General features: G+C 30.6%; 1 long non-coding RNA gene across 4 annotated transcripts; it reads left to right on the forward strand.

Moving 5' to 3' along the window:
- Positions 1–4,100: 4,100 nt before the first annotated feature.
- Positions 4,101–21,890, forward strand: LOC146993013 (uncharacterized). 4 transcript variants are annotated; one of them, XR_015039093.1, is made up of 5 exons: positions 4,101–4,356; positions 7,724–7,841; positions 13,062–13,179; positions 16,536–16,664; positions 21,759–21,887. It is a non-coding gene; the product is annotated as an uncharacterized LOC146993013 (long non-coding RNA). The 4 variants fall into 4 exon arrangements; XR_015039095.1 differs by lacking the exon at positions 7,724–7,841 and having other exon boundaries at positions 21,748–21,890; XR_015039092.1 differs by lacking the exon at positions 7,724–7,841 and having other exon boundaries at positions 21,759–21,888.
- Positions 21,891–23,091: the final 1,201 nt, after the last annotated feature.

The raw sequence follows: 23,091 nt of genomic DNA on the forward strand, positions 1-23,091 counted from the left end.
CTCCCCTTCAAGTTATTATGTGTGTAAGAATGGCTAAGTCATAGAACCAGGTATGTTCAATAATTTCTTCACAAGTTTCGTTTCTGGATTTTAAAAATTATTCTATGAAACTTTTGTAACAGAAGCTGGGATGGAACCTAGGCAGCCAGACAGAATGTCCCTTCCCTGAGTGAAAATTTCTATCATTTCATTGAAAGTGACCTTATAATATTTCAGAATAAACCCTCTGTCTGTAACACTAATAAATGTATATAGAATTTTTTTAATGTTTTTATAATGCGTGTTTGGTTCTTACAATATTTTGAGCTATTATATTACTAATTCTGTATGTGAATTAAGACAGTTTAATGTAGAATATCTGCTTCAATGCTAAAAGTAAAATATTTGAATTATGTTTAGTTATTATATTTATGACCTCATAATATTTCAGTTATTATATAATATATTATATAATTCTGTAATAACTGTCTAATTTTTTTTTCTTTCATTGTTCATGTTGTACCCATACATTAAAAACCCCCTTCGCTTACTGTACTTCTGTCGTATTAGGAAAATCATTTGCTTTTCTATTGACTTCAGTCATGATTTTAGTAACAATGTAGCACATTGTTAGAATTTAAAACAAAGAAGGCTACTTTTGAAGTTTTATATATTAAGAAACAATATTAGATATTTCTCTTTGTGTATAATTATTCTTTAATTTGAAATTAGTTAAAATCTAATGCTTCCTTTTACCCCCTAGGTCTCTTCTAGTGTAATTTGTCATCATTTTTGTGCATTCTTGGATTCCAGAACATGATATCATGAAAGAAAAAGAACGAAGATGAAAAGAACGGAGAAATAATGCAGAGCAAAAAGACATCTGTGGCTGGTAATTCTTGTTTTATGTTAACTTTATTTCCACTAGAAATGCTTGAATGTTATAATTTGTACGTCCCTTTTCGCAATTTGCTTTATATTGGAGTTTTACTAGTTATTAATTTTACATGAACGCTTCACATTACGCTTTAATATTTAGGGTAGCATTTATGCATTAATTTCTTAGGTTTTGAATTCCATATTGAAGTGTCTGAATTGGTGCTTTCTTCATATTGTATTGTAATATTCGAAGTGAGGCGGAACTGTTAATCACACTATAAATATCAGAAGTCTGAGATTTCTTAGAGTTCTGTTGCTTCGTAGTGGTTTCAAATTTACTGCTGTAGTGTAATTTTTTCCCAAGTGGCCTCCTTTCGCATTACGAGAGGCTAAACATTTTCCTCTGTGTGTGGCCTAATATTTTCCCTGTCCAATGGGGTCTTCTCTTCTCAACAGGTCAGTGTAATTGCACTGCCTGTGTATAAACAAATTTTGTTTCAGTTTTTTCCTAATTTAGAGTCTCTCTATCAAGTGCTGTTTCTCTTAAAAGCCATTGAAAGTTAAATGTTGAAAAAAAAGAAATTTGAATAAAATTTAATGAGTACTCGTAAAGAAAGTTAGTGGAACCAAATTGTCTTCTGTTAAGGCTGCTCAAAATGTGCTTTTTCTTAGTTGTTTTAAGCATACTTTATTATATTTCCGCCTTAATCTGAACTATTTTGTCATATTGTGAATTTTCATGAACCAATTTGCGAAGATCTATTTAAAATTGATTCCATAACTAAAAATTCATTTTGAAATCAAATCAGAGATGTTTTGATATTATCGAAGTTAAATTCTGGAGATTAACTTTCAACTTTGTTTTGAAAAGCACTCTGAAAGTTTCTTTTGGACTTTTTCCGTTCTCTTGACAAATGAACAGAATTATTTTTTGAAAAAGCTGATGTCTTTTCCTTATAATAATGACTGATGGAACTGTAACCGTGTCGCTCTAAAGAGCACATGTTTCCCAGTAGTTCTTTTAAAGTGTCCCGTGTTTTCTTTTATTGGGTCAATCTCCGCTAAAAGATCAGATGTTGCTCTTGTGTTATTTAACAGTTCCTTCATCTTATCTTCAGTTATGAGCTCTTATTCGTAATGAGCGCTTTTATTATTAAGGGGTTTTATAAGCACACAATTCTTCTTTTGTAATTTTCTGATTCATTGTTTGACTTCTCTGTCTTTCATATGTGAAAATTCTTCGGCATCCTTTGCTGTTGAGATTTGTAAGATTTTTTTAATTTCATTTTCAGTCGAAGGAAATTGTTTAAAGTAGCAGATAAATTCTTTCCGGTGTTGATGGATGAATGTTGAACCACGTATGAGTGAAATTCTAGCAGTTGACAAATTAAATGGCTTTTTGTGATATTCTTGATCTTAATTAGGATGAAAATCAGTTATTCCCATTTCTAGATCAGTAGAATTGTTATTTAACATATTTGCAATCTTTTACTATTTTTCTTAAATACTAGTATTATGTAACAGGTTTGAAGTCAATGAAGTAGTTGGCCTAATTTTATATATACTCAAAATATCTAATTTAGAAACTAACTTTTCCATGAGATTTTCCAAATGTTTGTTTCAGTTTTCTTATATTTCACGCTTTAGTTCTCGAGATTTTCAAAGTGGAAAAACGTACATTACATTGTGGTAAAAATGTATAGTCCTTATATTTGTGTAATCTTTTCACAAAATTAATTTGATTTAAAATGAATTTATAATACCCTTTAATTCAAAGAGTTTAGTTTAGTTCTCTCCTCCCCCTCAAGTTTAAGATTTAGTTATTATGTCTGTAAAATTGCCAAATCATAGAACCAGGTATGTTCAATAATTTCTTCATAAGTTTCGTTTCTGAATTTTTAAAATTCTTCTGTGAAACTTTTGTAACAGAAGCTGGGATAGAACCTAGGCAGCCAGGCAGAATGTCCCTTCCCTGAGTGAAAATTTCTATCATTTCATTGAAAGTGACCTTATAATATTTCAGAATAAACCCTCTTTCTGTAACGCTAATAAATGTACATAGAGTTTTTTTAATGTTTTTATAATGCATGTTTGGTTCTTACAATATTTTGAGCTAACATATTACTAATTCTGTATGTGAATTAAGACAGTTTAATGTAGAATATCTGCTTCAATGCTAAAAGTAAAATATTTGAATTATGTTTTACCTTTCGTCTGTTTTCAAACATAGGTTCTATTCTACAATTTACGGAATTTCTCTTTATTGGATATCTGACATAGCTGAGAAAATTTCATTCCTATGTTTAGGTTTTATAGTACAATACGTTGAGCATCCCTATATTAGTATATGGCTTTGATTCCTTCGAAAGAAAAAGAATATCTTAGTTTTCTTTAATTTTTGGTCAAAATTTTAGTATGTAGGTAATTACAATTGCTCTCCCACGAAATTGCATCTAAATTTTTTGCATCATTTCCAAATGCTGTATCATTCAATGGCATTTGATGTGTTTTAGATTGATGTATTAAAGCCTGGCTCGAACCTGGGCAGCTAGACAATATGTTCTTTCCCTGAGTGAAATATTGCTATAATTTCATTAAAGCGACGTGGTAATATTTCAGGATATTCTCTTGTACACTGGACTAAGCGTTCCTCTCTCATGGATGAGAGTACCTAAGTAAAGAACTTAAAATTAGAAACGGTGCTTACGTTAAAATTCTGAATGAAGTATTTCTTTTATGGTTTATGACTTTTGTTTCCGAGATGTTCTTCGAAATCTCTTTTTAGAATGGTGTTTTTGAGCCCTTTCTAAAAATAAATCTATAAAAGTATACATGTATAGCGCTTTTAATGTTAATATATTGCTAGTTTGTTTCTTACTCTTTTTCGATCTTTTATGTCACTAATTCTGTGTGTGAATTAAGATAGTTTAATATATAACACCTGCTTCAAAGCTAACAGTAAAGTTTATTTTGTTTATTTGTCATTTAAAATTACCTGCTTATTGTCTTTTGATGCCATCTTTCTACCAGCGCTGAAATTATTTACTCTTCTCGAAGATCATTATCCCTTTTATTCTGTGTATCCGTAATAACTGTCTAATTTTTTTTCTTTCATTGTTCATGTTGTACCCATACATTAAAACTCCCCTTTGCTTACTGTAGTTCTGTCGTATTAGGAAAATCATTTGCTTTTCTATCGACTGCAGTCATGATTTTAGTAACAATGTAGCACATTGCTAGAATTTAAAATAAAAAAGGCTACTTTTGAAGTTTTATATATTAAGAAACAATATTAGATATTTCTCTTTGTGTATAATTATTCTTTAATTTGAAATTAGTTAAAATCTAATGCTTCCTTTTACCCCCTAGGTCTCTTCTAGTGTAATTTGTCATCATTTTTGTGCATTCTTGGATTCCAGAACATGATATCATGAAAGAAAAAGAACGAAGATGAAAAGAACGGAGAAATAATGCAGAGCAAAAAGACATCTGTGGCTGGTAATTCTTGTTTTATGTTAACTTTATTTCCACTAGAAATGCTTGAATGTTATAATTTGTACGTCCCTTTTCGCAATTTGCTTTATATTGGAGTTTTACTAGTTATTAATTTTACATGAACGCTTCACATTACGCTTTAATATTTAGGGTAGCATTTATGCATTAATTTCTTAGGTTTTGAATTCCATATTGAAGTGTCTGAATTGGTGCTTTCTTCATATTGTATTGTAATATTCGAAGTGAGGCGGAACTGTTAATCACACTATAAATATCAGAAGTCTGAGATTTCTTAGAGTTCTGTTGCTTCGTAGTGGTTTCAAATTTACTGCTGTAGTGTAATTTTTTCCCAAGTGGCCTCCTTTCGCATTACGAGAGGCTAAACATTTTCCTCTGTGTGTCGCCTAATATTTTCCCTGTCCAATGGGGTCTTCTCTTCTCAACAGGTCAGTGTAATTGCACTGCCTGTGTATAAACAAATTTTGTTTCAGTTTTTTCCTAATTTAGAGTCTCTCTATCAAGTGCTGTTTCTCTTAAAAGCCATTGAAAGTTAAATGTTGAAAAAAAAGAAATTTGAATAAAATTTAATGAGTACTCGTAAAGAAAGTTAGTGGAACCAAATTGTCTTCTGTTAAGGCTGCTCAAAATGTGCTTTTTCTTAGTTGTTTTAAGCATACTTTATTATATTTCCGCCTTAATCTGAACTATTTTGTCATATTGTGAATTTTCATGAACCAATTTGCGAAGATCTATTTAAAATTGATTCCATAACTAAAAATTCATTTTGAAATCAAATCAGAGATGTTTTGATATTATCGAAGTTAAATTCTGGAGATTAACTTTCAACTTTGTTTTGAAAAGCACTCTGAAAGTTTCTTTTGGACTTTTTCCGTTCTCTTGACAAATGAACAGAATTATTTTTTGAAAAAGCTGATGTCTTTTCCTTATAATAATGACTGATGGAACTGTAACCGTGTCGCTCTAAAGAGCACATGTTTCCCAGTAGTTCTTTTAAAGTGTCCCGTGTTTTCTTTTATTGGGTCAATCTCCGCTAAAAGATCAGATGTTGCTCTTGTGTTATTTAACAGTTCCTTCATCTTATCTTCAGTTATGAGCTCTTATTCGTAATGAGCGCTTTTATTATTAAGGGGTTTTATAAGCACACAATTCTTCTTTTGTAATTTTCTGATTCATTGTTTGACTTCTCTGTCTTTCATATGTGAAAATTCTTCGGCATCCTTTGCTGTTGAGATTTGTAAGATTTTTTTAATTTCATTTTCAGTCGAAGGAAATTGTTTAAAGTAGCAGATAAATTCTTTCCGGTGTTGATGGATGAATGTTGAACCACGTATGAGTGAAATTCTAGCAGTTGACAAATTAAATGGCTTTTTGTGATATTCTTGATCTTAATTAGAATGAAAATCAGTTATTCCCATTTCTAGATCAGTAGAATTGTTATTTAACATATTTGCAATCTTTTACTATTTTTCTTAAATACTAGTATTATGTAACAGGTTTGAAGTCAATGAAGTAGTTGGCCTAATTTTATATATACTCAAAATATCTAATTTAGAAACTAACTTTTCCATGAGATTTTCCAAATGTTTGTTTCAGTTTTCTTATATTTCACGCTTTAGTTCTCGAGATTTTCAAAGTGGAAAAACGTACATTACATTGTGGTAAAAATGTATAGTCCTTATATTTGTGTAATCTTTTCACAAAATTAATTTGATTTAAAATGAATTTATAATACCCTTTAATTCAAAGAGTTTAGTTTAGTTCTCTCCTCCCCCTCAAGTTTAAGATTTAGTTATTATGTCTGTAAAATTGCCAAATCATAGAACCAGGTATGTTCAATAATTTCTTCATAAGTTTCGTTTCTGAATTTTTAAAATTCTTCTGTGAAACTTTTGTAACAGAAGCTGGGATAGAACCTAGGCAGCCAGGCAGAATGTCCCTTCCCTGAGTGAAAATTTCTATCATTTCATTGAAAGTGACCTTATAATATTTCAGAATAAACCCTCTTTCTGTAACGCTAATAAATGTACATAGAGTTTTTTAATGTTTTTATAATGCATGTTTGGTTCTTACAATATTTTGAGCTAACATATTACTAATTCTGTATGTGAATTAAGACAGTTTAATGTAGAATATCTGCTTCAATGCTAAAAGTAAAATATTTGAATTATGTTTTACCTTTCGTCTGTTTTCAAACATAGGTTCTATTCTACAATTTACGGAATTTCTCTTTATTGGATATCTGACATAGCTGAGAAAATTTCATTCCTATGTTTAGGTTTTATAGTACAATACGTTGAGCATCCCTATATTAGTATATGGCTTTGATTCCTTCGAAAGAAAAAGAATATCTTAGTTTTCTTTAATTTTTGGTCAAAATTTTAGTATGTAGGTAATTACAATTGCTCTCCCACGAAATTGCATCTAAATTTTTTGCATCATTTCCAAATGCTGTATCATTCAATGGCATTTGATGTGTTTTAGATTGATGTATTAAAGCCTGGCTCGAACCTGGGCAGCTAGACAATATGTTCTTTCCCTGAGTGAAATATTGCTATAATTTCATTAAAGCGACGTGGTAATATTTCAGGATATTCTCTTGTACATTGGACTAAGCGTTCCTCTCTCATGGATGAGAGTACCTAAGTAAAGAACTTAAAATTAGAAACGGTGCTTACGTTAAAATTCTGAATGAAGTATTTCTTTTATGGTTTATGACTTTTGTTTCCGAGATGTTCTTCGAAATCTCTTTTTAGAATGGTGTTTTTGAGCCCTTTCTAAAAATAAATCTATAAAAGTATACATGTATAGCGCTTTTAATGTTAATATATTGCTAGTTTGTTTCTTACTCCTTTTTGATCTGTTATGTCACTAATTCTGTGTGTGAATTAAGATAGTTTAATATATAACACCTGCTTCAAAGTTAACAGTAAAGTTTATTTTGTTTATTTGTCATTTAAAATTACCTGCTTATTGTCTTTTGATGCCATCTTTCTACCAGCGCTGAAATTATTTACTCTTCTCGAAGATCATTATCCCTTTTATTCTGTGTATCCGTAATAACTGTCTAATTTTTTTTTCTTTCATTGTTCATGTTGTACCCATACATTAAAACTCCCCTTTGCTTACTGTACTTCTGTCGTATTAGGAAAATCATTTGCTTTTCTATCGACTGCAGTCATGATTTTAGTAACAATGTAGCACATTGCTAGAATTTAAAATAAAAAAGGCTACTTTTGAAGTTTTATATATTAAGAAACAATATTAGATATTTCTCTTTGTGTATAATTATTCTTTAATTTGAAATTAGTTAAAATCTAATGCTTCCTTTTACCCCCTAGGTCTCTTCTAGTGTAATTTGTCATCATTTTTGTGCATTCTTGGATTGCAGAACATGATATCATGAAAGAAAAAGAACGAAGATGAAAAGAACGGAGAAATAATGCAGAGCAAAAAGACATATGTGGCTGGTAATTCTTGTTTTATATTAACTTTATTTCCACTAGAAATTGAATGTTATAATTTGTACGCCCCTTTTCACAATTTGCTTTATATTGGAGTTTTACTAGTTATAAATTTTACATGAACGCTTCACATTACGTTTTAATGTTTAGGGTAGCATTTATGCATTAATTTCTTAGGTTTTGAATTCCATATTGAAGTGTCTGAATTGGTGCTTTCTTCATATTGTATTGTAATATTCGAAGGAGTCGGAACTGTTAATCACACTATAAATATCAGAAGTCTGAGATTCCTTAGAGTTCTGTTGCTTCGTAGTGGTTTCAAATTTACTGCTGTAGTGTAATTTTTTCCCAAGTGGCCTCCTTTCGCATTACGAGAGGCTAAACATTTTTCTCTCTGTGTGGCCTAATATTTTCCCTGTCCAACGGGTCTTCTCTTCATAACAAGTCAGTGTAATTGCACTGCTTGTGTATAAACGAATTTTGTTTCAGTTTTTTCCGAATGTAGAGTCTCTATCAAGTGCTGTTTCTCTTAAAAGCCACTGAAAGTTAAATGTTGAACCAAAAAAGAAATGTAAATAAAATTTAATGAGTACTCGTAAAGAAAGTCAGTGGAGCCAAATTGTCTTCTGTTAAGGCTGTTCAAAATGTGCTTTTGTTAGTTGTTTTAAGCATACTTTATTATTTTTTTCCCTTAATCTGAACTATTTTGGCATATTGTGAAGTTTTATGAACCAATTTGAGAAGATCTATTTAAAATTGATTCCATAAGTAAAAAATTCATTTTGAAATCATATCAGAGATGTTTTATTATTTTCGAAGTAAAATTCTGCAGATTAACTTTCAACCTTGTTTTGAAAAGCACTCTGAAAGTTTCTTTTGGACTCCTTTCCGTGCTCTTGGCAAATGCATGACAGAATTATTTTCTGAAAAAGCTGATGTCTTTTGCTTATAATAATGACTGATGCAACTGTAACCGTGTTGCTCTAAAGAGGACATGTTTCCCAGTAGTTCTTTTAAAGTGTCCTGTATTTTCTTTTATTGGGTCAATTTCCGCTAAAAGATCAGATGTTGCTCTTGTGTTATTTAACAATTCCTTCATCTTATCTTCAGTTAAGAGCTCTTCTTCGTAATGAGTGCTTTTATTATCAAGGGGTTTTATAAGCACACAATTCTTCTTTTGTAATTTTCTGATTCATTGTTTGACTTCTCTGTCTTTCATATGTGAAAATTCTTCGGCATCCTTTGCTTTTGAGATTTTAAGATTTTTTAAACTTCATTTTCAGTCGATAGAAATTGTTTAAAGTAGGAGATAAATTCTTTCCGGTGTTGATGGATAAATGTTGAACCACGTATGAATGAAATTCTAGCAGTGGACAAATTAAATGGCTTTTTGAGATATTCTCGATCTTATTTAGGATGAAAATCAGTTATTCCCATTTCTAGATCAGTAGAATTGTTATTTAACATTTTTGCAATCTTTTACCATTTTTCTTAAATACTAGTATTATGTAATGGGTTTGAAGTGAATAAAGTAGTTGGCCTAATTTTAAATACACTCAAAATATCTAATTTAGAAACTAACTTAAGTTCGATGAGATTTTCCAAATATTTATTTCAGTTTTCTTATATTTCACGCTTTAGTTCTCAAGATTTTCAAAGTGGAAAAACGTACATTACATTATGGTAAAAATGTATATTCCTTATATTTGTGTAATCTTTTCACAAAATTAATTTGATTTAAAATGAATTTATAACACCCTTTAATTCAAAGAGTTTAGTTTAGTTCTCTCCTCCCCCTCAAGTTTAAGATTTAGTTATTATGTCTGTGAAATGGCCAACTCATAGAACCAGGTACGTTTCAATAATTTCTTCATAAGTTTCATTTCTGAATTTTTAAAATTCTTCTATGAAACTTTTGTAACAGAAGCTGGGATAGAACCTAGGCAGCCAGACAGAATGTCCCTTCCCTGGGTGAAAATTTCTATCATTTCATTGAAAGTGACCTTATAATATTTCAGAATAAACCCTCTTTCTGTAACACTAATAAATGTACGTAGAGTTTTTTTAATGTTTTTATAATCAGGGTTCGTAGCGGTCGTTACAAGTGCTTATAAGTCCTTATATTTGAAAATAAAATATAAAGGCCCTTATAGGTGCTTACTTTTTCTTTAAAGCCCTTATTTTTTTGTTTTGTTTTGTTTTTAGTGCTTATTTTTTTTGCTTTTAGTGCTTTTTTTAATGAACGTGCTATTCCCCCCGTACCAAAGCCGAAACTAAATAAACAACTTTTCTTCCTTACATGGAATGTCAGATGGTGAATCATACTCCCGGAAATAGCTTTTTCCCTTTCTCTGCATTAACGTAACCTATGGTACACATGAGAGTACAGACAGGTGCACGTCGTTCTATTGGTCAAAGAATTGCGAAAACCGTAGAAATTCCGGTACATTTGGTATTCTTTTCCTCCCACCCAAATGCTACACATGTTTGAATTTCTATCAAGATTTTAATAATTTACATTCTCGTTCTGCGTGGTCAGTTCATATTCGTGTTTATTATGATCGTTATGCTTATATTGTGAGCATATGTATGAATATTTATAATATAGTTGCAGTAGCTACTGAAGTGTAGATAAACTTCCAAAAATGGGTTTATTTTTACACAGCTTAGCTTTCTAATGAATAATATTCGGAATGGCTTAAATAAAACAAAAGTAATCGAATAGTCAGAATATTTTTTTTTCCAATACATCATACAGTACGGAGGTTGGGAGGTTCTTCCCTTTCTCCGCAGAATCTCTAATATTGAAGCAGCGGACTTTTTTTTTTTTTTTTTTGGTCACTGTCCAATCTGGATTGAATAGGACTAAAAGTTTTGTGGTCTACCCAACCCAAGCGAAGAATGATTCTATTCCGGAAATTTAACGGTCTGTTCAAAATTAGAATCAAAAACACCCCAGATTAGTAAGTCTCTTTCTTTTCCTTTATTTAGTTCTTTATTGTCCGAATACCGGCAGCTGTTGATTCCGATTGCGTAATATCACGTATGGAAGAATTACGCCGCACGTATTGCGCAATAACGTTTGCGGTATTTTGCAGAGTTAATTAATTTGGTGCTCAGTCTGAGATTTATTTATGAACACTTAAAAGAGTTTTACTGTTCTTTCTAAGCAGAATATTTCTCAGTTTTGTTGGTCTACTTTTATATGAAGCACATATCGGAATGTCAAAATCATTTATTTAGCCGAGCAATCTAAAAAACGGCTTCAATCTCCCCTCCTCTTTTTCCAGTTACACTCGACTATATGGAATATTTGGCAATTTCCGAGTATGCGGGTTAGTTAAGCTTTTACTGTTAAAGGATGACTGCATGAAGCAATTTCCCCTCTCCTGATTTCAGAAATGTTCCTCTTTTTTACTTAAATTACTTTGCTTGGAATATATGTTAAGGGAAAACAGTTATGCAATGAAAATTTAGAAAATGTTCAGAATTTTGATTAAATTCTTTAAATATTAATATAAGAGGAAAAATAAGTTGTATTTATTATTAGGTGGCAAGTGAATACAATTAATATGGCTTATGATTATTTATTTTCTATATTTTGAACTGAAATTTCATCATTAAATCTTGTAATATAGTTTAGTTCTGCATAGTGTTTTTTTTTTCCTTCTCATTGAAAACGAATTCTGTAAAATGAACTGTCATTTAAAATTAAAAAAAAAAAAAAGTTAATTGTTTTCCATGGTTGAGGTAATGCTTATTCTTTTAATAAATATTGCATTGTTCATATTTTGAATTGCAAGTCTAATTTTTCTTTTAAGGTTATGCAGTTGTGTATAATATAATTAGACAGGTGCTTATTTTTTTTCTTAAAATGTGCTTGAAAAGTGCTTATTTTTTTAACTAAAATGTGGCTATGAACCCTGTATAATGCATGTTTGGTTCTTACAATATTTTGAGCTATTATATTACTAATTCTGTATGTGAATTAAGACAGTTTAATGTAGAATATCTGCTTCAATGCTAAAAGTAAAATATTTGAATTATGTTTTACCTTTCGTCTGTTTTCAGACGTAGGTTCTATTCTACAATTTACGGAATTTCTCTTTATTGGCTATCTCACATAGCTGAGAAAATTTCGTTCCTATGTTTAGGTTTTATAGTACAATACGTTGAGCATCCCTATATTAGTATATGGCTTGATTCCTTCGAAAGAAAAAGAATATCTTAGTTTTCTTTAATTTTCGGTCAAAATTTTAGTATGTAGGTAATTACAATTGCTCTCCCACGAAATTGCATCTAAATTTTTTGCATCATTTCAAAACTCTGTATCATTCAATGGCGTTTAATGTGTTTTATACTGATGTATTAAAGCTGGGTTCGAACCCGGGCAGCTAGACAATATGTTCTTTCCCTGAGTGAAATATTGATATAATTTCATTAAATTGACATGGTAATATTTCAGGATATTTTCTTGTACATTGGACTAAGCTTTCCTCTCTCATGAATGAGAGTACCTAAGTAAAGAACTTAAAATTAGAAATGGTTCTTACGTTAAAATTCTGAATGAAGTATTTCTTTTATGGTTTTTGACTTTTATTTCCCAGATGTTCTTAGAAATCTGTTTTTAGAATGGTGTTTTTGAGCCCTTTCTAAAAATAAATCTATAAAAGTATATATGTATAGCATTTTTAATGTTAATATATTGGGAGTTTGTTTCTTACTCTTTTTCGATCTGTTATGTCACTAATTCTGTGTGTGAATTAAGATAGTTTAATATATAACACCTGCTTCAAAGCTAACAGTAAAGTTTATTTTGTTTATTTGTCATTTAAAATTACCTGCCTATTGTCTTTTGATGCCATCTTTCTACCAGTGCTGAAATTATTTACTCTTCTCGAAGATCATTATCCCTTTCATTCTGTGTATCCGTAATAAATGTCTAATTTTTTTTTCTTTCATTGTTCATGTTGTACCCATACATTAAAATCCCCCTTCACTTCCTGTACTTCTGTCGTATTAGGAAAATCATTTGCTTTTCTATCGACTGCCATCGTGATTTTAGTAACAATGTAGCACATTGCTAGAATTTAAAACAAAGAAGGCTACTTTTGAAGTTTTATATATTAACAAACAATATTAGATAGTCTCTTTGTGTATAATTATTCTTTAATTTCAAAGTAGTTAAAATCTAATGATTCCTTTCTCCCCCTTGGCCTCTTTTAGTGTATTTTGTCATCATTTTTGTGCACTCTTGGATTGCAGAACATGATATCATGAAAGAAAAGGAACGAAGATGAAAAGAACGTAGAAATAGTGCAGAGCAAAAAGAGATCTGTGGCTGGTAATTCTTGTTTTATATTAACTTTATTTCCACTAGAAATGCTTGAATGTTATAATTTGTACGTCCCGTTTCACAATTTGCTTTATATTGGAGTTTTACTAGTTATAAATTTTACACGAACGCTTCACATTACGTTTTAATGTTTAGGGTAGCATTTATGCATTAATTTTTTAGGTTTTGAATTCCATATTCAAGTGTCTGAATTGGTGCTTTCTTTATATTGTATTGTAATATTGGAAGTGCGGTGGTACTGATAATCACACTGTAAATATCAGAAGTCTGAGATTTGAGAGTTCTGTTGCTTAGTAGTGGTTTCAAAATAACTGCTGTTGTGTAATTTTTTCCCATGTGGCCTCCTTTCGCATTACGAGGAGGAGACTAAACATTTTTCTCTCTGTGTGGCCTAATATTTTCCCTGTCCAACGGGTCTTCTCTTCATAACAGGTCAGTGTAATTGGACTGCTTGTGTATAAACGAATTTTGTTTCAGTTTTTTCCGAATGTAGAGTCTCTATCAAGTGCTGTTTCTCTTAAAAGCCAGTGACAGTTAAATGTTGAACAAAAAAGAAATGTGAATAAAATTTTATTAGTACTCGTAAACAAAGTTAGTGGAACCAAATTGTCTTCTGTTATGTCAGCTCAAAATGTGCTTTTTCTTAGTTGTTTTAAGCATACTTTATTATATTTCCTCCTTAATCTGAACTATTTTGTCATATTGTGAAGTTTTAGAAATCAATTTGCGAAGATCTATTTAAAATTGATTCCATAAGTAAAAATTCATTTTGAAATCAAATCAGAGATGTTTTGATATTATCAAAGTTAAATTCTGGAGATTAACTTTCAACTTTGTTTTGAAAAGCACTCTGAAAGTTTCTTTTGGACTTTTTCCGTTCTCTTGACAAATGAACAGAATTATTTTTTGAAAAAGCTGATGTCTTTTCCTTATAATAATGACTGATGGAACTGTAACCGTGTCGCTCTAAAGAGCACATGTTTCCCAGTAGTTCTTTTAAAGTGTCCCGTGTTTTCTTTTATTGGGTCAATCTCCGCTAAAAGATCAGATGTTGCTCTTGTGTTATTTAACAGTTTCTTCATCTTATCTTCAGTTATGAGCTCTTATTCGTAATGAGCGCTTTTATTATTAAGGGGTTTTATAAGCACACAATTCTTCTTTTGTAATTTTCTGATTCATTGTTTGACTTCTCTGTCTTTCATATGTGAAAATTCTTCGGCATCCTTTGCTGTTGAGATTTGTAAGATTTTTTTAATTTCATTTTCAGTCGAAGGAAATTGTTTAAAGTAGCAGATAAATTCTTTCCGGTGTTGATGGATGAATGTTGAACCACGTATGAGTGAAATTCTAGCAGTTGACAAATTAAATGGCTTTTTGTGATATTCTTGATCTTAATTAGGATGAAAATCAGTTATTCCCATTTCTAGATCAGTAGAATTGTTATTTAACATATTTGCAATCTTTTACTATTTTTCTTAAATACTAGTATTATGTAACAGGTTTGAAGTCAATGAAGTAGTTGGCCTAATTTTATATATACTCAAAATATCTAATTTAGAAACTAACTTTTCCATGAGATTTTCCAAATGTTTGTTTCAGTTTTCTTATATTTCACGCTTTAGTTCTCGAGATTTTCAAAGTGGAAAAACGTACATTACATTGTGGTAAAAATGTATAGTCCTTATATTTGTGTAATCTTTTCACAAAATTAATTTGATTTAAAATGAATTTATAATACCCTTTAATTCAAAGAGTTTAGTTTAGTTCTCTCCTCCCCCTCAAGTATAAGATTTAGTTATTATGTCTGTAAAATTGCCAAATCATAGAACCAGGTATGTTCAATAATTTCTTCATAAGTTTCGTTTCTGAATTTTTAAAATTCTTCTGTGAAACTTTTGTAACAGAAGCTGGGATAGAACCTAGGCAGCCAGGCAGAATGTCCCTTCCCTGAGTGAAAATTTCTATCATTTCATTGAAAGTGACCTTATAATATTTCAGAATAAACCCTCTTTCTGTAACGCTAATAAATGTACATAGAGTTTTTTAATGTTTTTATAATGCATGTTTGGTTCTTACAATATTTTGAGCTAACATATTACTAATTCTGTATGTGAATTAAGACAGTTTAATGTAGAATATCTGCTTCAATGCTAAAAGTAAAATATTTGAATTATGTTTTACCTTTCGTCTGTTTTCAAACATAGGTTCTATTCTACAATTTACGGAATTTCTCTTTATTGGATATCTGACATAGCTGAGAAAATTTCATTCCTATGTTTAGGTTTTATAGTACAATACGTTGAGCATCCCTATATTAGTATATGGCTTTGATTCCTTCGAAAGAAAAAGAATATCTTAGTTTTCTTTAATTTTTGGTCAAAATTTTAGTATGTAGGTAATTACAATTGCTCTCCCACGAAATTGCATCTAAATTTTTTGCATCATTTCCAAATGCTGTATCATTCAATGGCATTTGATGTGTTTTAGATTGATGTATTAAAGCCTGGCTCGAACCTGGGCAGCTAGACAATATGTTCTTTCCCTGAGTGAAATATTGCTATAATTTCATTAAAGCGACGTGGTAATATTTCAGGATATTCTCTTGTACATTGGACTAAGCGTTCCTCTCTCATGGATGAGAGTACCTAAGTAAAGAACTTAAAATTAGAAACGGTGCTTACGTTAAAATTCTGAATGAAGTATTTCTTTTATGGTTTATGACTTTTGTTTCCGAGATGTTCTTCGAAATCTCTTTTTAGAATGGTGTTTTTGAGCCCTTTCTAAAAATAAATCTATAAAAGTATACATGTATAGCGCTTTTAATGTTAATATATTGCTAGTTTGTTTCTTACTCCTTTTTGATCTGTTATGTCACTAATTCTGTGTGTGAATTAAGATAGTTTAATATATAACACCTGCTTCAAAGTTAACAGTAAAGTTTATTTTGTTTATTTGTCATTTAAAATTACCTGCTTATTGTCTTTTGATGCCATCTTTCTACCAGCGCTGAAATTATTTACTCTTCTCGAAGATCATTATCCCTTTTATTCTGTGTATCCGTAATAACTGTCTAATTTTTTTTTCTTTCATTGTTCATGTTGTACCCATACATTAAAACTCCCCTTTGCTTACTGTACTTCTGTCGTATTAGGAAAATCATTTGCTTTTCTATCGACTGCAGTCATGATTTTGGTAACAATGTAGCACATTGCTAGAATTTAAAATAAAAAAGGCTACTTTTGAAGTTTTATATATTAAGAAACAATATTAGATATTTCTCTTTGTGTATAATTATTCTTTAATTTGAAATTAGTTAAAATCTAATGCTTCCTTTTACCCCCTAGGTCTCTTCTAGTGTAATTTGTCATCATTTTTGTGCATTCTTGGATTGCAGAACATGATATCATGAAAGAAAAAGAACGAAGATGAAAAGAACGGAGAAATAATGCAGAGCAAAAAGACATATGTGGCTGGTAATTCTTGTTTTATATTAACTTTATTTCCACTAGAAATTGAATGTTATAATTTGTACGCCCCTTTTCACAATTTGCTTTATATTGGAGTTTTACTAGTTATAAATTTTACATGAACGCTTCACATTACGTTTTAATGTTTAGGGTAGCATTTATGCATTAATTTCTTAGGTTTTGAATTCCATATTGAAGTGTCTGAATTGGTGCTTTCTTCATATTGTATTGTAATATTCGAAGGAGTTGGAACTGTTAATCACACTATAAATATCAGAAGTCTGAGATTCCTTAGAGTTCTGTTGCTTCGTAGTGGTTTCAAATTTACTGCTGTAGTGTAATTTTTTCCCAAGTGGCCTCCTTTCGCATTACGAGAGGCTAAACATTTTTCTCTCTGTGTGGCCTAATATTTTCCCTGTCCAACGGGTCTTCTCTTCATAACAAGTCAGTGTAATTGCACTGCTTGTGTATAAACGAATTTTGTTTCAGTTTTTTCCGAATGTAGAGTCTCTATCAAGTGCTGTTTCTCTTAAAAGCCACTGAAAGTTAAATGTTGAACCAAAAAAGAAATGTAAATAAAATTTAATGAGTACTCGTAAAGAAAGTCAGTGGAGCCAAATTGTCTTCTGTTAAGGCTGTTCAAAATGTGCTTTTGTTAGTTGTTTTAAGCATACTTTATTATTTTTTTCCCTTAATCTGAACTATTTTGGCATATTGTGAAGTTTTATGAACCAATTTGAGAAGATCTATTTAAAATTGATTCCATAAGTAAAAAATTCATTTTGAAATCATATCAGAGATGTTTTATTATTTTCGAAGTAAAATTCTGCAGATTAACTTTCAACCTTGTTTTGAAAAGCACTCTGAAAGTTTCTTTTGGACTCCTTTCCGTGCTCTTGGCAAATGCATGACAGAATTATTTTCTGAAAAAGCTGATGTCTTTTGCTTATAATAATGACTGATGCAACTGTAACCGTGTTGCTCTAAAGAGGACATGTTTCCCAGTAGTTCTTTTAAAGTGTCCTGTATTTTCTTTTATTGGGTCAATTTCCGCTAAAAGATCAGATGTTGCTCTTGTGTTATTTAACAATTCCTTCATCTTATCTTCAGTTAAGAGCTCTTCTTCGTAATGAGTGCTTTTATTATCAAGGGGTTTTATAAGCACACAATTCTTCTTTTGTAATTTTCTGATTCATTGTTTGACTTCTCTGTCTTTCATATGTGAAAATTCTTCGGCATCCTTTGCTTTTGAGATTTTAAGATTTTTTAAACTTCATTTTCAGTCGATAGAAATTGTTTAAAGTAGGAGATAAATTCTTTCCGGTGTTGATGGATAAATGTTGAACCACGTATGAATGAAATTCTAGCAGTGGACAAATTAAATGGCTTTTTGAGATATTCTCGATCTTATTTAGGATGAAAATCAGTTATTCCCATTTCTAGATCAGTAGAATTGTTATTTAACATTTTTGCAATCTTTTACCATTTTTCTTAAATACTAGTATTATGTAATGGGTTTGAAGTGAATAAAGTAGTTGGCCTAATTTTAAATACACTCAAAATATCTAATTTAGAAACTAACTTAAGTTCGATGAGATTTTCCAAATATTTATTTCAGTTTTCTTATATTTCACGCTTTAGTTCTCAAGATTTTCAAAGTGGAAAAACGTACATTACATTATGGTAAAAATGTATATTCCTTATATTTGTGTAATCTTTTCACAAAATTAATTTGATTTAAAATGAATTTATAACACCCTTTAATTCAAAGAGTTTAGTTTAGTTCTCTCCTCCCCCTCAAGTTTAAGATTTAGTTATTATGTCTGTGAAATGGCCAACTCATAGAACCAGGTACGTTTCAATAATTTCTTCATAAGTTTCATTTCTGAATTTTTAAAATTCTTCTATGAAACTTTTGTAACAGAAGCTGGGATAGAACCTAGGCAGCCAGACAGAATGTCCCTTCCCTGGGTGAAAATTTCTATCATTTCATTGAAAGTGACCTTATAATATTTCAGAATAAACCCTCTTTCTGTAACACTAATAAATGTACGTAGAGTTTTTTTAATGTTTTTATAATCAGGGTTCGTAGCGGTCGTTACAAGTGCTTATAAGTCCTTATATTTGAAAATAAAATATAAAGGCCCTTATAGGTGCTTACTTTTTCTTTAAAGCCCTTATTTTTTTGTTTTGTTTTGTTTTTAGTGCTTATTTTTTTTGCTTTTAGTGCTTTTTTTAATGAACGTGCTATTCCCCCCGTACCAAAGCCGAAACTAAATAAACAACTTTTCTTCCTTACATGGAATGTCAGATGGTGAATCATACTCCCGGAAATAGCTTTTTCCCTTTCTCTGCATTAACGTAACCTATGGTACACATGAGAGTACAGACAGGTGCACGTCGTTCTATTGGTCAAAGAATTGCGAAAACCGTAGAAATTCCGGTACATTTGGTATTCTTTTCCTCCCACCCAAATGCTACACATGTTTGAATTTCTATCAAGATTTTAATAATTTACATTCTCGTTCTGCGTGGTCAGTTCATATTCGTGTTTATTATGATCGTTATGCTTATATTGTGAGCATATGTATGAATATTTATAATATAGTTGCAGTAGCTACTGAAGTGTAGATAAACTTCCAAAAATGGGTTTATTTTTACACAGCTTAGCTTTCTAATGAATAATATTCGGAATGGCTTAAATAAAACAAAAGTAATCGAATAGTCAGAATATTTTTTTTTCCAATACATCATACAGTACGGAGGTTGGGAGGTTCTTCCCTTTCTCCGCAGAATCTCTAATATTGAAGCAGCGGACTTTTTTTTTTTTTTTTTTGGTCACTGTCCAATCTGGATTGAATAGGACTAAAAGTTTTGTGGTCTACCCAACCCAAGCGAAGAATGATTCTATTCCGGAAATTTAATGGTCTGTTGCACGTATTGCGCAATAACGTTTGCGGTATTTTGCAGAGTTAATTAATTTGGTGCTCAGTCTGAGATTTATTTATGAACACTTAAAAGAGTTTTACTGTTCTTTCTAAGCAGAATATTTCTCAGTTTTGTTGGTCTACTTTTATATGAAGCACATATCGGAATGTCAAAATCATTTATTTAGCCGAGCAATCTAAAAAACGGCTTCAATCTCCCCTCCTCTTTTTCCAGTTACACTCGACTATATGGAATATTTGGCAATTTCCGAGTATGCGGGTTAGTTAAGCTTTTACTGTTAAAGGATGACTGCATGAAGCAATTTCCCCTCTCCTGATTTCAGAAATGTTCCTCTTTTTTACTTAAATTACTTTGCTTGGAATATATGTTAAGGGAAAACAGTTATGCAATGAAAATTTAGAAAATGTTCAGAATTTTGATTAAATTCTTTAAATATTAATATAAGAGGAAAAATAAGTTGTATTTATTATTAGGTGGCAAGTGAATACAATTAATATGGCTTATGATTATTTATTTTCTATATTTTGAACTGAAATTTCATCATTAAATCTTGTAATATAGTTTAGTTCTGCATAGTGTTTTTTTTTTCCTTCTCATTGAAAACGAATTCTGTAAAATGAACTGTCATTTAAAATTAAAAAAAAAAAAAAGTTAATTGTTTTCCATGGTTGAGGTAATGCTTATTCTTTTAATAAATATTGCATTGTTCATATTTTGAATTGCAAGTCTAATTTTTCTTTTAAGGTTATGCAGTTGTGTATAATATAATTAGACAGGTGCTTATTTTTTTTCTTAAAATGTGCTTGAAAAGTGCTTATTTTTTTAACTAAAATGTGGCTATGAACCCTGTATAATGCATGTTTGGTTCTTACAATATTTTGAGCTATTATATTACTAATTCTGTATGTGAATTAAGACAGTTTAATGTAGAATATCTGCTTCAATGCTAAAAGTAAAATATTTGAATTATGTTTTACCTTTCGTCTGTTTTCAGACGTAGGTTCTATTCTACAATTTACGGAATTTTTTTTTATTGGATATATCACATAGCTGAGAAAATTTCATTCCTATGTTTACGTTTTATAGTGCAATACGTTGAGCATCCCTATATTAGTATATGGCTTTGATTCCTTCGAAAGAAAAAGAATATCTTAGTTTTCTTTAATTTTTGGTCAAAATTTTAGTATGTAGGTAATTCAATTGCTCTCCCACGAAATTGCATCTAAATTTTTTGCATCATTTCAAAATGCTGTATCATTCAATGGCATGTGATTTGTTTTAGACTGATGTATTCAAGCTGGGCTCGAACCCGGGCAGCTAGACAATATGTTCTTTCCCTGAGTGAAATATTGCTATAATTTTATTAAAGTGACGTGGTAATATTTCAGGATATTTTCTTGTACATTCGACTAAGCGTTCCTCTCTCACGCATGAGAGTACCTAAGTAAAGAACTTAAAATTAGAAACGGTTCTTACATTAAAATTCTGAATGAAGTATTTCTTTTATGGTTTATGACTTTTATTTCCAAGATGTTCTTCAAAATCTGTTTTTAGAATGGTGTTTTTGAGCCCTTTCTAAAAATAAATCTATAAAAGTATATATGTATAGCGTTTTTAATGTTAATATATTGGGAGTTTGTTTCTTACTCTTTTTCGATCTTTTATGTCACTAATTCTGTGTGTGAATTAAGATAGTTTAATATATAACACCTGCTTCAAAGCTAACAGTAAAGTTTATTTTGTTTATTTGTCATTTAAAATTACCTGCTTATTGTCTTTTGATGCCATCTTTCTACCAGCGCTGAAATTATTTACTCTTCTCGAAGATCATTATCCCTTTCATTCTGTGTATCCGTAATAACTGTCTAATTTTTTTTTTCTTTCAGTGTTCATGTTGTACCCATACATTAAAATCCCCCTTCACTTCCTGTACTTCTGTCGTATTAGGAAAATCATTTGCTTTTCTATCGACTGCAGTCATGATTTTAGTAACAATGTAGCACATTGCTAGAATTTAAAATAAAAAAGGCTACTTTTGAAGTTTTATATATTAAGAAACAATATTAGATATTTCTCTTTGTGTATAATTATTCTTTAATTTGAAATTAGTTAAAATCTAATGCTTCCTTTTACCCCCTAGGTCTCTTCTAGTGTAATTTGTCATCATTTTTGTGCATTCTTGGATTGCAGAACATGATATCATGAAAGAAAAAGAACGAAGATGAAAAGAACAGAGAAATAGTGCAGAGGAAAAATACATCTGTGGCTGGTAATTCTTGTTTTATATCAACTTTATTTCCACTAGAAATGCTTGAATGTTATAATTTGTGCATCCTTTTTCACATGTTGCTTTATATTGGAGTTTTACTAGTTGTTTATTTTACATGAACGCTTCACATTATGTTTTGATGTTCAGGGTAGCATTTATGCATTAATTTCTTAGGTTTTGAATTCCGTATTGAAGTGTTTGAATTGGTGCTTTCTTTATATTGTATTGTAATATTCGAAGTGAGGTCGAACTGTTAATCACACTATAATTATCAGAAGCCTGAGATTTGTTAGGGTTCTGTTGCTTTGTAGTGGTTTCAAAATTACTGCTGTAGTGTAATTTTTTCACAAGTGGCCTACTTTCGCATTACCAGGAGGAGGCTAAACCTTTTCCTCTCTGTGTGGCCTAATATTTTCCCTGTCCAACGGGGTCTTCTCTTCCCAACAGGTCAGTGTAATTGCACTGCCTGTGTATAAACCAATTTTGTTTCACTTTTTTTCTGAATTTAGAGTCTCTCTATCAAGTGCGGTTTCTCTTAAAACCATTCAAAGTTAAATGTTGAAGAAAAAAATGTAAATAAAAATTTAATGAGTACTCGTAAAGAAAATTAGTGGAGCCAAATTGTCTTCTGTTAAGGCTGCTCAAAATGTGCTTTTTCGTAGTTGTTTTAAGCATACATTATTATATTTTTTAGTTAATCTGAACTATTTTGGCATATTGTGAAGTTTTATGAACCAATTTGCGAAGATCTATTTAAAATTGATTCCATAAGTAAAAGTTCATTTTGAAATAAAATCAGAGATGTTTTATTATTTTATTAGTAAAATTCTGCAGATTAACTTTCAGCTTTGTTTTGAAAAGCACTCTGAAAGTTTCTTTTGGACTTCTTTCCATTTATTTGCAAATGCGTGACAGAATTATTTTTTGAAAAAGCTGATGTCTTTTGCTTATACGAATGACTGATGCAACTGTAACCGCGTCGCTGTAAAGAGCACATGTTTCCTAGTAGCTCTTTTAAAGTATCCTGTTTTTTCTTTAATTGGGTCATTGTCTGCTAGAAGATCAGACGTTGCTTTTGTGTTATTTAACAATTCCTTCATCTTATCTTCAGTTAAAAGCTCTACTTCGTAATGAGCGCTTTTATTATCAAGGGGTTTTATAAGCACCCAATTCTTTTTTTGTAATTTTCTGATTCATTGTTTGACTTCTCTGTCT

The sequence above is a fragment of the Stegodyphus dumicola genome, chromosome X2 (assembly GCF_044657685.1).
Source record: "Stegodyphus dumicola isolate Sdum_Otavi_A_Nest chromosome X2, ASM4465768v1".
NCBI classification, from domain to species: domain Eukaryota; kingdom Metazoa; phylum Arthropoda; class Arachnida; order Araneae; family Eresidae; genus Stegodyphus; species Stegodyphus dumicola.